The sequence below is a fragment of the Hemicordylus capensis genome, chromosome 1 (assembly GCF_027244095.1).
Source record: "Hemicordylus capensis ecotype Gifberg chromosome 1, rHemCap1.1.pri, whole genome shotgun sequence".
Lineage (NCBI taxonomy): Eukaryota > Metazoa > Chordata > Lepidosauria > Squamata > Cordylidae > Hemicordylus > Hemicordylus capensis.
Window position 1 is genome coordinate 46753488 of NC_069657.1, and position 13539 is coordinate 46767026.

A 13539-nucleotide genomic window follows, 5' to 3' on the forward strand; every position below is an offset into this window, starting at 1 on the left:
CATGACCTCACTTTCACAAATACTAAACAAAACAGGCCTCAGATACCAAACATCTAAAACATCAAGTAAAATCAACCATCTGCTGTACATGGACGATCTGAAGTTGTATGGAAAGTCCTAGTCAGAAATAGAATCACTGCTAAACACTGTCCATATATTCAGTAGCAATATAGCAATGGAGTTCGGACTAGACAAGTGTGCTGCATTAATAATGAATAGAGGGAAAATAACAAAAACAGAAGGAATAGAACTGCCCAATAGAAGCAACATCAAGAACCTAGAAGAGAAAAAACATTACAAATACTTGTAAAGAAGCAGATGAAACAGTGGACCACCTAATCAGCTGTTGTAAAAAGATCTCACAGACTGACTACAAACAAAGACACGACAAAGTAGCAGGGATGATACACTGGAACATCTGCAAAAAATACAAGCTACCTGTAGCCAAAAATTGGTGGGACCATAACATTGAAAAACTGAAGAGAATGAAGATGTAAAAATATTATGGGGCTTCCGACTACAAACAGACAAACATCTGCCACACAATACACCAGATATCACTGTAGTTGAGGAGAAAGAAAAACAAGTTAAAATAATCGACATAGCAATACCAGGGGACAGCAGAATAGAAGAAAAAGAAATAGAAAAAATCACCAAATACAAAGATCTACAAATTGAAAGGCTGTGGCAGAAAAAGACCCAAATAATCCCAGTGGTAATTGGCGCCCTGGGTGCAGTTCCAAAAGACCTTGAAGAGCACCTCAACACCATAGGGGCTACAGAAATCACCATCAGCCAGTTACAAAAAGCAGCTTTACTGGGAACAGCCTATATTTTGCGACGATATCTATAATAACCAACAGTATTGATGATAAAATTCTGGCATCCCAGGTCCTTGGGAAGGACTCGATGTCTGGATAAAACAAACCAGTCAATAACACCTGTCTGACTGTGTAAACAATAAATAATAATAATAATAATATTTATTTATTAATAAATAATTCGATTTCTATACCGCTCTTCCAAAAATGGCTCAGGGCGGTTTACACAGAGAAATAATAAATAAATAAGATGGTTCCCTGTCCCCAAAGGGCTCACATTCTAAAAAGAAACATAAGATAGACACCAGCAACAGTCACTGGAGGTACTGTGCTGGGGGTGGATAGGGCCAGTTACTCTCTCCCTGCTAAATAAAGAGAATCACCACGGTAAAAGGTGCCTCTTTGCCCAGTTAGCAGGGGTTAACTCTTGCTGCTCTGTCTGTGGAACATAGGAAGCAGCTGTATACTGAGTCAGACCACTAGTTCATCCAGCTCAGTGTTTTCCACACTGACTGGCAGTGGCTCTCCCAGACCTATCTGGAGATGCCAGGGATTCCACCTGGGACTTTCAGAATGCAAAGCAGATGCTCTGTCACTGAGCTACTGCCCCACCTCCTCGGCTTTTATGTTTTGTATTGTTTTTAATCTTGTTTTAATGTGACTTTTATGGAACAATATTGTACTTTTGTAAACCGATGGGATAAATGTTATGAAAGGTGATATAGAAATCTAACTATAAATACAGTTTTGAAGCAGGTAGGTGGTTCTGATTTATAACTTGGACTCTTAGCCACTACAGCTCTCCATGGTTTTAGGAACATAGGAAGCTGCCATATACCGAGTCAGACCATTGCTCCATCTAGCTTATTATTGTCTACACAGACTGGCAGCAGCTTCTCCAAGGTTGCAGGCAGGAGTCTCTCTCAGCACTATCTTGGTGATGCCAGGGAAGGAACTTGGAACATTCTGCATGCAAGCAGGCAAGTGCTCTTCTCAGAGCGTTTCTGATGGGTGCTGTGATGAGGATGGGGACGTACATCCAGTTGTACATTGGCATTAGTGGTTGACATACCATGCAAGGGTACATTGGCTCATTAATGTTGCATGCATGCAAGAAGTGGAACTATGCGAACTGAAAAAATGCAAGCATTGTGCAAATGACATTATTTATTTATTTTTATTTATTTGTTAAAACATTTTTATACCGCCCAAAACTTACATCTCTGGGCGGTTTACAACAGAATAAAAACAAAGAAAAACATTCGTTAAGACAAAAGGGGGGGGGGAACGGGACACAAGAGTACACCCACTATTTCTCATGGGCTTGCTTTTGTTTCACATCATATGTGCAGTTGTACAGCTTGAGTGCACGCAGCATTACTGAGCTGAAATACCCATGCATGGGATGTCAGCCAGTGTCAACAATGCTCAAAGATTTCTCTTGCTGGATCAAGGCATTCCATTTTTATTTTTGGCATGTTTTCAAGACTTCTTTGTGTATTTTGTTAATACATTTTAACTGCAAGATACATTTTATAAATAAATTAGTACAACTGTAATTTGAATACGTCTGCTAATGTTGACATTTGCCTTGGATTAAAAGATCTGTACAAAGCAAATTTCTCACTAGGACTCAAACTTCCTCTCCACGAGCCTGAAGTCTAGGGAGATCTCCAGGTGCCAGACCAAGGAAAGTAAGTGGAATAAATTTGTGCCCATTTTTTCCATCAGTGTCCCCCCAGGAAAGCAGATCATAGAAGAATCTGTTTTTTAAACAATTGCAAAGAATACATTGCTCCAGTGTGGTGTCAGCCATCAACCATCAAGATAAATGGTGATGGCCACACAACGATGTGTGTTGTAGAATGGTTAGAGGAGACAGATCCCTATTTGGTCTCCATGTCCAATATGGCCTACACAAAACCTGGGCTGGAAATGATCATTCTAGCATAAAGGGGTCATCTCACATTTTGAGAAGCCTCACTTAAGGACCAACCCTTGCTATTTCTGATGTGATCCTTCCCCCTCGTGGCCACTTCTGATATAACAGGTATAAACTAGTGCAAATTATTGGAAGTCTTCAAATATCCTTTATGTTAGGAACCAACACACTACTCAGAACAATGGTCCACTGAGGCCAATGCATCCTTTTTTATTTGAATACATTTATTGGGATTCCAGCAGCAGTGAACAGCAGCTGCCTGAAGAGGACGAAAACTCATCATGCGTGCACTTTAGAGTTATCCTTTTAGATGTATAGGGGAGGGGCTGGAGCTCAGTGGCAGAGAACATGCTTTGCATGCAGAAGGCCTCAGGTTTAATTCCTGGCATAGCCAGAAGGCTTTACACACGGGGCTTCTACCCCGAACCTACTTCAGAGGAGAGTGTGTGCACATTCACACACCAGCCAAACTTACCCCAAAGTCCCTTCGAGATTCTTGGATCCACTCCACACACAAATCAGGCTTTGTGATGCGAATTCTAGCTTATCTCAACATATTTCCGGATTTTTAAAATGCTGGTTTTAAGCTACTGTTTCTGAAAATGCCGGAGCAAATAGAGAGAGGCACTGACACAAAATCATTAGCATGATAAGAGGAATGCTCTCTTTAGAATTGCAGATATCGCTCTTTAGGAAGCCGTCTCTTCTCCCCGCCCCCACCACATTGTCAAGAAAGAAAACACGGACACATACCATGTGAACTTGTTTCAAAACAAAACCCGAGAGCAGAAGGGAGGGGCTGCTTCCCTCAATGCCGTGAGTATAGTTTAAAGTGGCTTTGCTCAATATTTACCCCGAAGCATGAAGCCATGTGCAAATAACTCCCTGGTAAACCTGGCAAAGATCCCCATCTGAACCTCAAGAGAGCTGTTGCTAGTCAGCATAGACAGACATGCAATATTCAGCAAGATGGACCAATAGTCTGCCTTAGTATATGGTGCCTTTGCATGTTTCTATCCTGTTGCAAGAATATTAGCAGTTAGGACTAGCACTACCTTTTTCTCACATTGTTTTAGCGTCTTTATTTGCTGTACAACAAACAGTAGTTCTCCAGGCTTTTCTCAGTCCAAAGAGACAATGATGAAAAAACCAATACTTGCTGAATGTTCTCTTGGCTCACAGCTCTTAGTAGCCTTTTGAGGGAGAGGAAATGTTAACAGCTGGTTTTAGGGGCATCTTTTAAGGCTATATTTCTGCTCGCAGGAATTTTGCTACAACAAAACCAAGCAGATTTGTTGTACACAAATAAGAATATTGCCCTTGTCTATGGAGTCATAGCCACACTTTGTATATTACTGGTGGCATATGACCTATGTGGAATGAACAGGAACCTCATTAGTGAGACAGCCACCAAATGTTAGTCCTGCATATAAATCATTACAGGTTAAATGTGACCTCTGGAAATAGCCTTATTGTTACCTGACAGTGAGTGAGCAGGTGAGAGGAAATTTATGGGGGGAGGGCACAAAATATCTGTATGGCAAGTAAAGACCTGAAGGAGAGCCAGCTATTTACACAGGAATCTTTACCCCCCAGAAAACTGGCACCTTTGCCAGTATGGCCTGCACATTTTCAGTTTTATCTCCATAACTATGAAATGTAGAAACTTAACTAAAAAAAAATTAAAAGGGAAAGGAAAGTTGAAATTCAGTTACAGCATCAGATACCACACATGGGGGTCATGACATTCAAACAATCAAAAAATGTGTCCTACCTGGGTTTGGGAACTGTGTATGCTCCTAATTTTCGGTTGTGTGGAAGCAAGGTAGGAGGAAAACCTGGGTAGAAGTGATTGTGTGGAAGCAAGGTAGGAGGAAAAGCTACCCATGTTTCCCTCCTACCTTGCTTCCATGCAGTTGCTTCTACCCAAGTTTTTCTCTTACCTTGCTTCCACACAACCGAAAATTGGGAGCACATACAGCTCCCAAGCCCAGACAGAACACAGTTTTTGATTGTGTGAATAACCTCATTATTTAGAATGCCACAGGGACGGACAGCCTTTCCATAAGGCAGGGTGAGGCAGTTACCTCAGGTGTGGGTGTGAGGAGGCAGTGCAGGGCATTGCAAGTCCTGCCTCCACAGCCACAAAGGTGTAGCCACCTCCAGATGGGAGAGCATCATAATGACGTTTGCCTCAGCTGGCAGATGTTATAAAAAGGAGGCTGTACTCGGGAGAGAATCTATGTGGTCGCTAAGAGTCGACATCGACTTGACGGCACTTAATCAATCACTCGGGCACAGCCTCCAAAAGCTGGCTGGAAGTCCCTTGCTTAAAGCATTCAGTTGAAGAGGCAAGTGCTATAAGTATGATGGCAGGTGCTTCTGTGATCCGGAGGCTCTGGCACTAGAGCCCCCTGATTACAGATGCACCCGCCATCACACAGAGTTCAACTCTTCAGACAGATGCAGGAAGTGTGAGGGAAACGTCAGGGGAGTTGAATGACTGAGGAACCGGGCGGAACTTTGGGTAAGCTTTCAAAGCTTTTCCTTTCTATGAAATGTCTCAGACCATCCCTAGAATGCCACAAGCATGGAACAAAATAAATAAATAAATAAATCGAACTGTTTTAGCCAGAGCAAAGCAAAGCTTTCTTAAGCTGCTCACTGCCCTAATGGGTGCCCACAGATAACGAAATGGAGACATCGAACCCATTCTCCACAAAACTAAGAGGCACCTTTTAACATAGTGATTCTCTTTATTTAGCAGGGGGAGAGTAACTGGCCCTATCCACCCCCAGCACAGTACCTCCAGTCAGGGGCATAGCAAGGTTGGAGTGGGCCCAGAGACAAGATTTTAAAATGCCCCCCCCCACACGCACACACTGAAGCTCAGCTCATGAAGTAAAGAAATCTTAAATGAGGCTGAATAGTGGTAACAAAAAGCATAGTAAAGTTTATATATATATATATAAAAAAAATAAAATAACCAATGTGCCACAATAGAACATCATCCTAAAGTGTTTTTAAAGGTTTTGTAAATTGTGGACGATGCAAGTCATTTAATGGTCCTAGAGAAAGTCATGCTATTCTGGTAACTCCAGGTCTTAACACTCACATCAATTTCGGAGGATGAACACAACTGAAGGAAGCCCGGGCGGGTGCGCGGCTGGGGGAGTCAGTCATGTGACCTGTCTCTAGGGGGGGCCCCAAGGCAGTGGGCCCCCAGACAACTGCATCCCCTTGCCCTATTATAGTTACGCCCCTGCCTCCAGTGACTGTTGCTGGTGTCTATTTTATGTTTCTTTTTAGATTGTGAGCCCTTTGGGAACAGGGATCCATCTTCTTCTATTATATTAATTCTCCTGGGTGTGCCTTGGAATGTGCGTCCCAGAGCCCAGCCGATTGTCTGGGCAGCGGACGTGCCTGATTGGCTGAGGCACACCCAGGAGAATTGGTTGCCGCCACCACGGCCCAGCCATGGAGGCCAGAGGTGGCAGGCCTGGCCAGGCCATGGAGGCAAGGCCCAGGAGGGGGGAAAGAAAGTGGGGAGGAGAGGTGGCTGGGCCCGGAAGCAGAGACTGGGGCAGAAGTGGGGGGGGGGGTAACCGCCGGCTCCCAAGAGTGCACAGATGCTCTGTGCGGGGTCGGCTAGTATTTATTTTTTATTTCTGTGTAAACTGCCCTGAGCCATTATTGGAAGGGTGCTATAAAAATTGAATGAATGAATGAATGAATGAATGAATGAATATGAAACAAAACAAAACATTTGAACAATGAACTGTTCTGCTGTTCCACCTAGCCTATTGTAGATCTTTGTGTGGGACTTTGCCTCAAAGAGGCATAACTGCTCCATAACTACTCCCTGCTCAGTCACCTACCTGCACCCTCTCTCATTGCCATCCTCAGGTACCTCATTCAGTGGCTCCGTTCTTCAGGGTGGTGTATTGGTTAGAGTGTTGGACTAGGATTGAGGAGTCTCGAGTTCTAATCCTCATTCAGCCATGAAACTCACTGGATGACTCTGGGCCAGTCACTTCTCTCTCAGCCCAGAATACCTCACCGGGTTCTTGTAAGGATAAGCATAACCCTAGACATTGCTCTGGACTCCCTGGAGAAAGAGTAGGATATACATGTAAAAATAAAAACTAGCAGACTCGGTGCATAGCATCTGTGCTGCTAGTTTGTCACCATGTTTTCCTTCCCCTGATGCCGCCCGCCTCCTCTTACCTTTCCCTCTGCACCCACAGGCAGCGCTTTCCTTCCCCTCCGGGCACGGCACAGCTCCCCACTTGTTCTCACCTTTCCCTCCCCGCCCAGCAGCACTTTCCTTCCCCTCTGGACGAGGCTCTGCCTCCCGCCTGGCCGGGCTCCTCTCGCTGGTGTGGCTCTGCCACCCGCCTCCTCTCAACTTTCTGTGCTGGGCCACAGGCAGTGCTTTCCTTCCCCGCCGGGCACTTCTTGCCCACACCCCACTTTCTCCACCCTCCTCCTGGCGGCCAGGCCAGGGCCCCCTGCTGCCTCCTCCTCAGCCCAGCGGCCGATTCACCCGTTGACCATCTGCTTCCTCCTAACCCTAACCCCCTCGTCACCCACCCCACAACCTTCTGGGTGAGTTTGCTTCTCCCCCTGCTTCTCTGTGAGAATTCTTTGTGAGAGTTCCGTGGCTCTCATGAGATTTCCACGATGCATCCCCCTTCATCCACGCGTGGACTGTCTTAGTGAAATAAATATATAGAAGATATATAGAAGATGATAGCCTCCAGAAGCAACACCACATGGATTCCCAGAAGTGTGGCAACTACCACAATCAGCTGCTGGATTTGTGACTCCCTCTCCCAGGAAGAGAACCAATGATAACTGTGGTGCCTCTGGAAGTTGCAAAGGAAAATTGCCAAGCAGGAGGAAAATTAGGCACGACAGTCAAATCCAAGAAGGCTGTCCAGGAGAAGGAAATTCTAGACAGGGGAACACCAGATAGGAGCACAGGTAGGCAGGGGCATAGCTAGCCCGCTGGCAGCCCATGTGCGGCCGTGGTGGGCGCCCCGATAGCCCCGCCCCCTGCGCCTGACGTCAGACGCAGGGGATAGCCATGCCCCCGCATCTGACGTCAGACATGGGGGGCGTGGTCTGGCTCCTGAACGGAGCCTTGAGGCTCTGTTCGGGAGAAGCAGCTTAACTGCTGAAGGGGCCACGTGGCCCCTTCGGCAGTTAGACGAAGGCTGGTGCTGCGTTCGCAGCGCAGCCCAGGAGTGGCTCTTCCCTGCAGGGAAGAGTCGCTTCTGTGCTGTGTTGCGAATGCAGCACCAGTCTTAGCTCCTGAAGGGGCCACGCGGCCCCTTCAGGAGCTAGTTAGGCTGGTGCTGCGTTCACTGCGCCAGCCTTTGTTTAGCTCCCGAAGGGGCTGCGTGGCCCCCGCTCAGGAGCTAAACTACCGCCCCCGCGTCGGACGTCAGACGCGGGGGGCGTGTCAGGGCCGCAAATGGTGGCTCCTGCTTGGGCACGGCCTGGATTCTTTGAACCTGTTTGCCCAATTATAGCTCCCCCCCCCTGTAGGTAGGAACAAAATTAGGGGTAGAGCGGATGGATTCAAAGATCCCTGGGCCCCTCATCTCCTGAGGACCCCCCAGTTCCACCCCTCCCTATTTTCTTCATTATCTCCCTTACTCCAAAGGGCCGAGGGGAAGAGGGGTGAACACAGGCTCCCTCTCCCCTAGCTATGCTCCTGAGGAGAATCTTCAGGTTCTGAAAATGTAACAGGAGCATAGCTGATAGCCTGAAATTAGATCCTACAAAGAAGAAGCATTGTGCAAGAGCCAGGATCAAAGCTGTGAGGGGGCGAGTGTTTCAAAGGAAAAGAGACTCAGCCAGCAGAACCAGGGAGCCTAGGCAGTCAGACCTAGAGAATGTGGCGTGATGCAAGACTTTCTATGTGTACAGGGAAACAGTTTTATTAGACGGAGGTGTATTGCTATGCTAATCAGTCAGAAAGAGGAAGAGACCAGAAGTGACAGAAATATGCTGCATTTACCCGAATCCAAAACTAGGCTCCCCGCCCCCCCCCCACCAAGTTCTTTCATGTTAGAAATCAGGGGGCATCTTAAATGCAGAATCCTCTTCCTTTCGGGTAAATAAGGGTATAACCTGTATTTAACCTGTATTTTTAAGGGGCTCGTTTTAAATTCAGAGTCATCTTAGTTTTGAGTAAATACAGTAGTACCTTGCTAAGCATAAAAAGATCTCAGTTTAAACCCTGGGCCCCTTGAAATTATGTTGCCCTTGGAAAAGGTCAGAGGGTTACTCCCTTCAAAAGATCTTAGATGAAATGCATTCTGCTAGCAGCTTTAGGCCAAGGAGCACAGATCATAATCAGAGTTTAAGCATAACAAAGCCATGGGTTACTCACCTCATTGCTAAAGAATGAGCAACTTTATGGCCATCCACCCAGCCTCTTGTTGATTTCAATAATGCTTTTACAGTCCAGTCTTACGCATGTTTAATTGGGGTGTAGACTGCCTTGGTTGACTCAGAGGCGCCCTTACCCCTGGACTTCTAGGCCGAAGCCGAAGTCCAGGGCCTCCACACCCCCTATGGCGCACCCCCTGGTGGCGCAGTGGTAAAACTGCCGCCCTGTAACCAGAAGGTTACAAGTTCGATCCTGACCAGGGGCTCAAGGTTGACTCAGCCTTCCATCCTTCCGAGGTCGGTAAAATGAGTACCCAGAATGTTGGGGGCAATATGCTAAAAATCATTGTAAACTGCTTAGAGAGCTCTGGCTATAGAGCGGTATATAAATGTAAGTGCTATTGCTATTGCTATTGCTATTGCTATTGCTATGGGCCCCCAAATCCTCTTTAGTCTGCCCTAGGTGGTGTGGTCGCTGCGCTGCCACCCCACTCTGCGCCAGGTGGCCAACATGACTGTGACTTGCGCCGGATGCCAAGTGCAACCTCTGCTTTAGCGACAGAGCAGGGAGTGGGGAAAGAAATATGTGGGATGGGAATACCTTGTTGCATGTCACAGGGGTCACAGCTACTTCACCTCGAGAGCCCCTGGTGTCCAGCTCAGGGGTCATGACCTCTTCATCCTTGGATTCCTCCGTGTCAGAATCGGGGTTCGTTTGTGACAGGCCTTTATGGCTTATTCAATCTAGTAGGGAGGGAATGTTTAGCTAGGTCCAGCAGGTTCTAAATGCCTCATTGAGAAGGGGAGTGTCTCAGCTCCATTGACGGAAGCTATTATTCGACCACTCCTAAAGAAAACGAGTCTGGACCCAAAGGCTGTAAACTATAGGCCTGTGGCCAATATTCCCTTCCTGGGCAAGGTGCTTGAGCATGTAGTGGCTGACCAGCTCCAGATACTCTTGGAGGAAACTGATTATCTAAATCCATTTCAATCAAGCTTCAGGCCTGGCTTTGGAACAGAAACTGCTTTGGTCGCCCTGTGGGATGACTTGTGCAGAGAGAGAGATGGGAGTGCAACCCTATTAATTCTCTTGGATCTCTCAGCGGCTTTCGATACCATTGACCACGGTTTCCTTTTGAATAGGTTGGCTGAGCTGGGTGTGGGAGGCACTGCATGGAGGTGGTTCCGCTCCTACCTTGAGGCCTGTTCCCAAAAGGTGGTGCTGGGGGGTTACTGTTCAACCCCTTGACAGTTATGCTTTGGGGTTTCACAGGGTTCCATTCTTTCCTCTATGCTGTTTAACAGGAGGAGGGGAGATCTTTGAGGGGCTGGTTTCCATAGGCAGATTACCACAGAGGCAATAGAGGCAATTGCCTATGGCGGCAAATCCAGGAGGAGTGGCACAAATCTTGGGGCGGGGGAATGTTTTATCTTTAAAAAAAAAAACACTAAAAAAACCCACACCTTTTAAAACTGTTGCTGTGTGGCAGTGGTGAGAGATTAAGTCTTTTGCCACCCCCACCACTGCAGCGAGGAGGGTAGGGGTGGCGAGGAGGAAGAAAGTCCCCCCATTTTTCTTCTAAACATCGCCGCAGTTGCAGGATGGGGGGCAGTGCCAGCAATTTGCGGCTGCTGCGGGGAGTGGGGCAGAGTGAAAGGAAAGCCCCCCCCCGCCATTTTACATTAAAACGCCACTGCTTGTGAGGCAGAATCAGGCTGCAGCGGGGAGGGTTGTGTATATTGGGGGAGGAAGTCCCCTGTTTACCTTAAAGCAGAGTCCGTCCACTGCCTGCCGGTGCGTGTGAAGCAGCAGCAAGGGAGAGCTCCTTCCAGCTCCCCTCCTCCCTCCCAAATGAGTGCACGCCCCCAACGCAGCCGCAACATACACAACTCTTCCCGCAGCAGCCTGATTCTGCTGCACAGGCAGCGGCGTTTTAATGTAAGCCGCATCACATCAGAAGCAAGAAATGCTAGTCCCCCATGGAATCTACTGCCTGAAGTTATTCCTTCACTTTGCTTTCTTGTACTTCTATCTAACAAATATCTGTGGAGCCTGAAATCTCTATCAGAAGATGTTTAATTCAAAAGAATGTGTCATGGGTTGTTACAAAAACTTGGTGCCTCTAAACAGAGAGAATGTCTATTAAAACACAGGATTCCTTAAAGTCCTTATTGATCCCACAGGTTTCCTGCTCCTGTACGTTTGATTCGAATGGTGGGATTTCTGGGAAGTCCATCTCAGATCATTTAATGTTCCTCATCATCTATAAATAGCACCTTGTAGCATAAGTGACACCCTGTAAATCAAGTATAACAACAACAACTAGTTGGGCCGGGCGCAGAGCGTCTGAGCCTCTAGTTCACCCGCTGCCACCACAGTCACCGTTTTCCTGCCCACCCGCTGCTGCCTCCCACTGCCTGCCTGTGACCGCCACCTCCACCCCGCCTGTCTGATGCCATCGTTTCCTCCCTGCCCACCTCCTACCTCCACTGCTGCCATTTGCCGCTGTTTTTTTCGCCGGCTGGCTGGCTCACTGCCGCCACCACTGCCATTTTCTTCTCTCCCACCTGTCCCCATCACTATCCGGCAGTTGCTTGCGAACACTTTGCGAGAGCTGCCATGCTTTGGATTAGCAATGGGTATGTCTAAGAGAAGGAGATAGATAATAATAATAATAATAATAATAATAATAATAATAATAATAATAATAATAATAATAAGTGAGGCATTACCTTGTGAGGCACTACCTTGGCTTGGTTGTGGGGCTTGCATGCTCTGAGGAAGGTGAGAGCTATGCCAGAGGTCCAACCATACTGGACAGGTCTCACCAGAGGAGCCAGATGAAGAGTGCCTCTCCCATCAACAATATGGTGAGATGTAACTTTAATAAATCTATACCGGATCGGTTGTCGCCTTGGTCAACAAGGACCACACCAGGTGCTGGAGTTCCTGGACATCTAGTGGCAAGTGGGCTATAGGACTCAGGATCTTCAGTTGAGCAACCAGGGCTGGAGACTGCAGGGTTACTGGAAGAAACGTCGCTTAACTGGAAAAAATATACGAAAAATGCCAAGGAAATAATGATCTGCTATTACAAGTCTAGTCCAACAAGAAGAGGTTATTTTAAAAGAATGTACCAAATTTGGAAAGAGAAGCATCCAGATACAGAAATAACAGAACAAAGGCTAGCAGACCAGAGAAGATTCATAATAAGAAATAAAGTATTCACAGAAGTTGAGCTGGAAGAACTGCAAAGAGAGGCTCAAGATATAGAAGAAGAATTACCACCAACTGAAGAAGTTGCTCAGGCGCAGGTGGAGGAGGTGTTGGAAATAGAGGATGCCACTGTTGCTGAACTGTTTCAAAATCACAGCCAGGCAACCTCCCCTTTGCCTTCACCTCGAAATCCTGAATGCCGTTTAACAGAAAAGCAACAAGAAATAAAGCAAAAAATAACTGAGCACATGAACCAAACAACCACCAGGGTTCGACTTCCAGCAATTTAAAAAATTGGACTGCACCAGGTGACGATCAACTACATGGCTTTTGGCTTAAACACCTAACAAGCCTTCATAAACAACTATCAAAACAGTTCAATCACATTTTGCAAGGAGGTGATATTGAACAATGGCTAACAACTGGCAAAACTCATCTCATCATGAAAGACCCAGCAAAAGGTGCAGTTCCAAGTAATTATAGACTGATAACCTACCTGCCAACCGTGTTCAAATTATTAACTGGAATAATAGCAGATGAAGTCATGCAACACTTATTAATTAACAAACATCTTCTAGTTGAACAGAAAGGAAATTGCCCGAACACCAGAGGCACAAAAGACCAGCTGCTGATTGACAAAATGATTTTAGAAAATTGCAAGAGAAGAAAAACAAATCTAAGTGTTGCATGGATCAAAGGACCTATCAAAGGAAGGTTAGTCACTTTTGAAGCTCTTTAGTATCAACAGGGATTTTTTTTAAAACAACATCCTGCAAGGCCCTTAGAAAATGATGGAACATGCATGCCTTGAAATGTGACCTGGACAACTAGTGAACAAACTTGGAAGAAATCTCACTTTACCCTCACCACAACTTCAGTCAGAAAGGAGAAATGTGGTACACTATCATCTGAAGCTGCTGGCTTCTCTCAGATCAACAATTTATGCTGTTCTCATAAATGAGGGGAAATGTAGTCTATTTAAATTTAACTCAGCCGATTTTCCAGAAGCTAAGCCCTCTGGACATGAATATTATCAAACATGTAGTCTCTCTTATTATTATTATTTTAAAAACAAAACCAAAAAAACCTCTCCCTTCTAAGTCCAAATGAGTAATTGATACCTTTGTAATCACTACGGTTGTGCAAAGCTCCGAAGG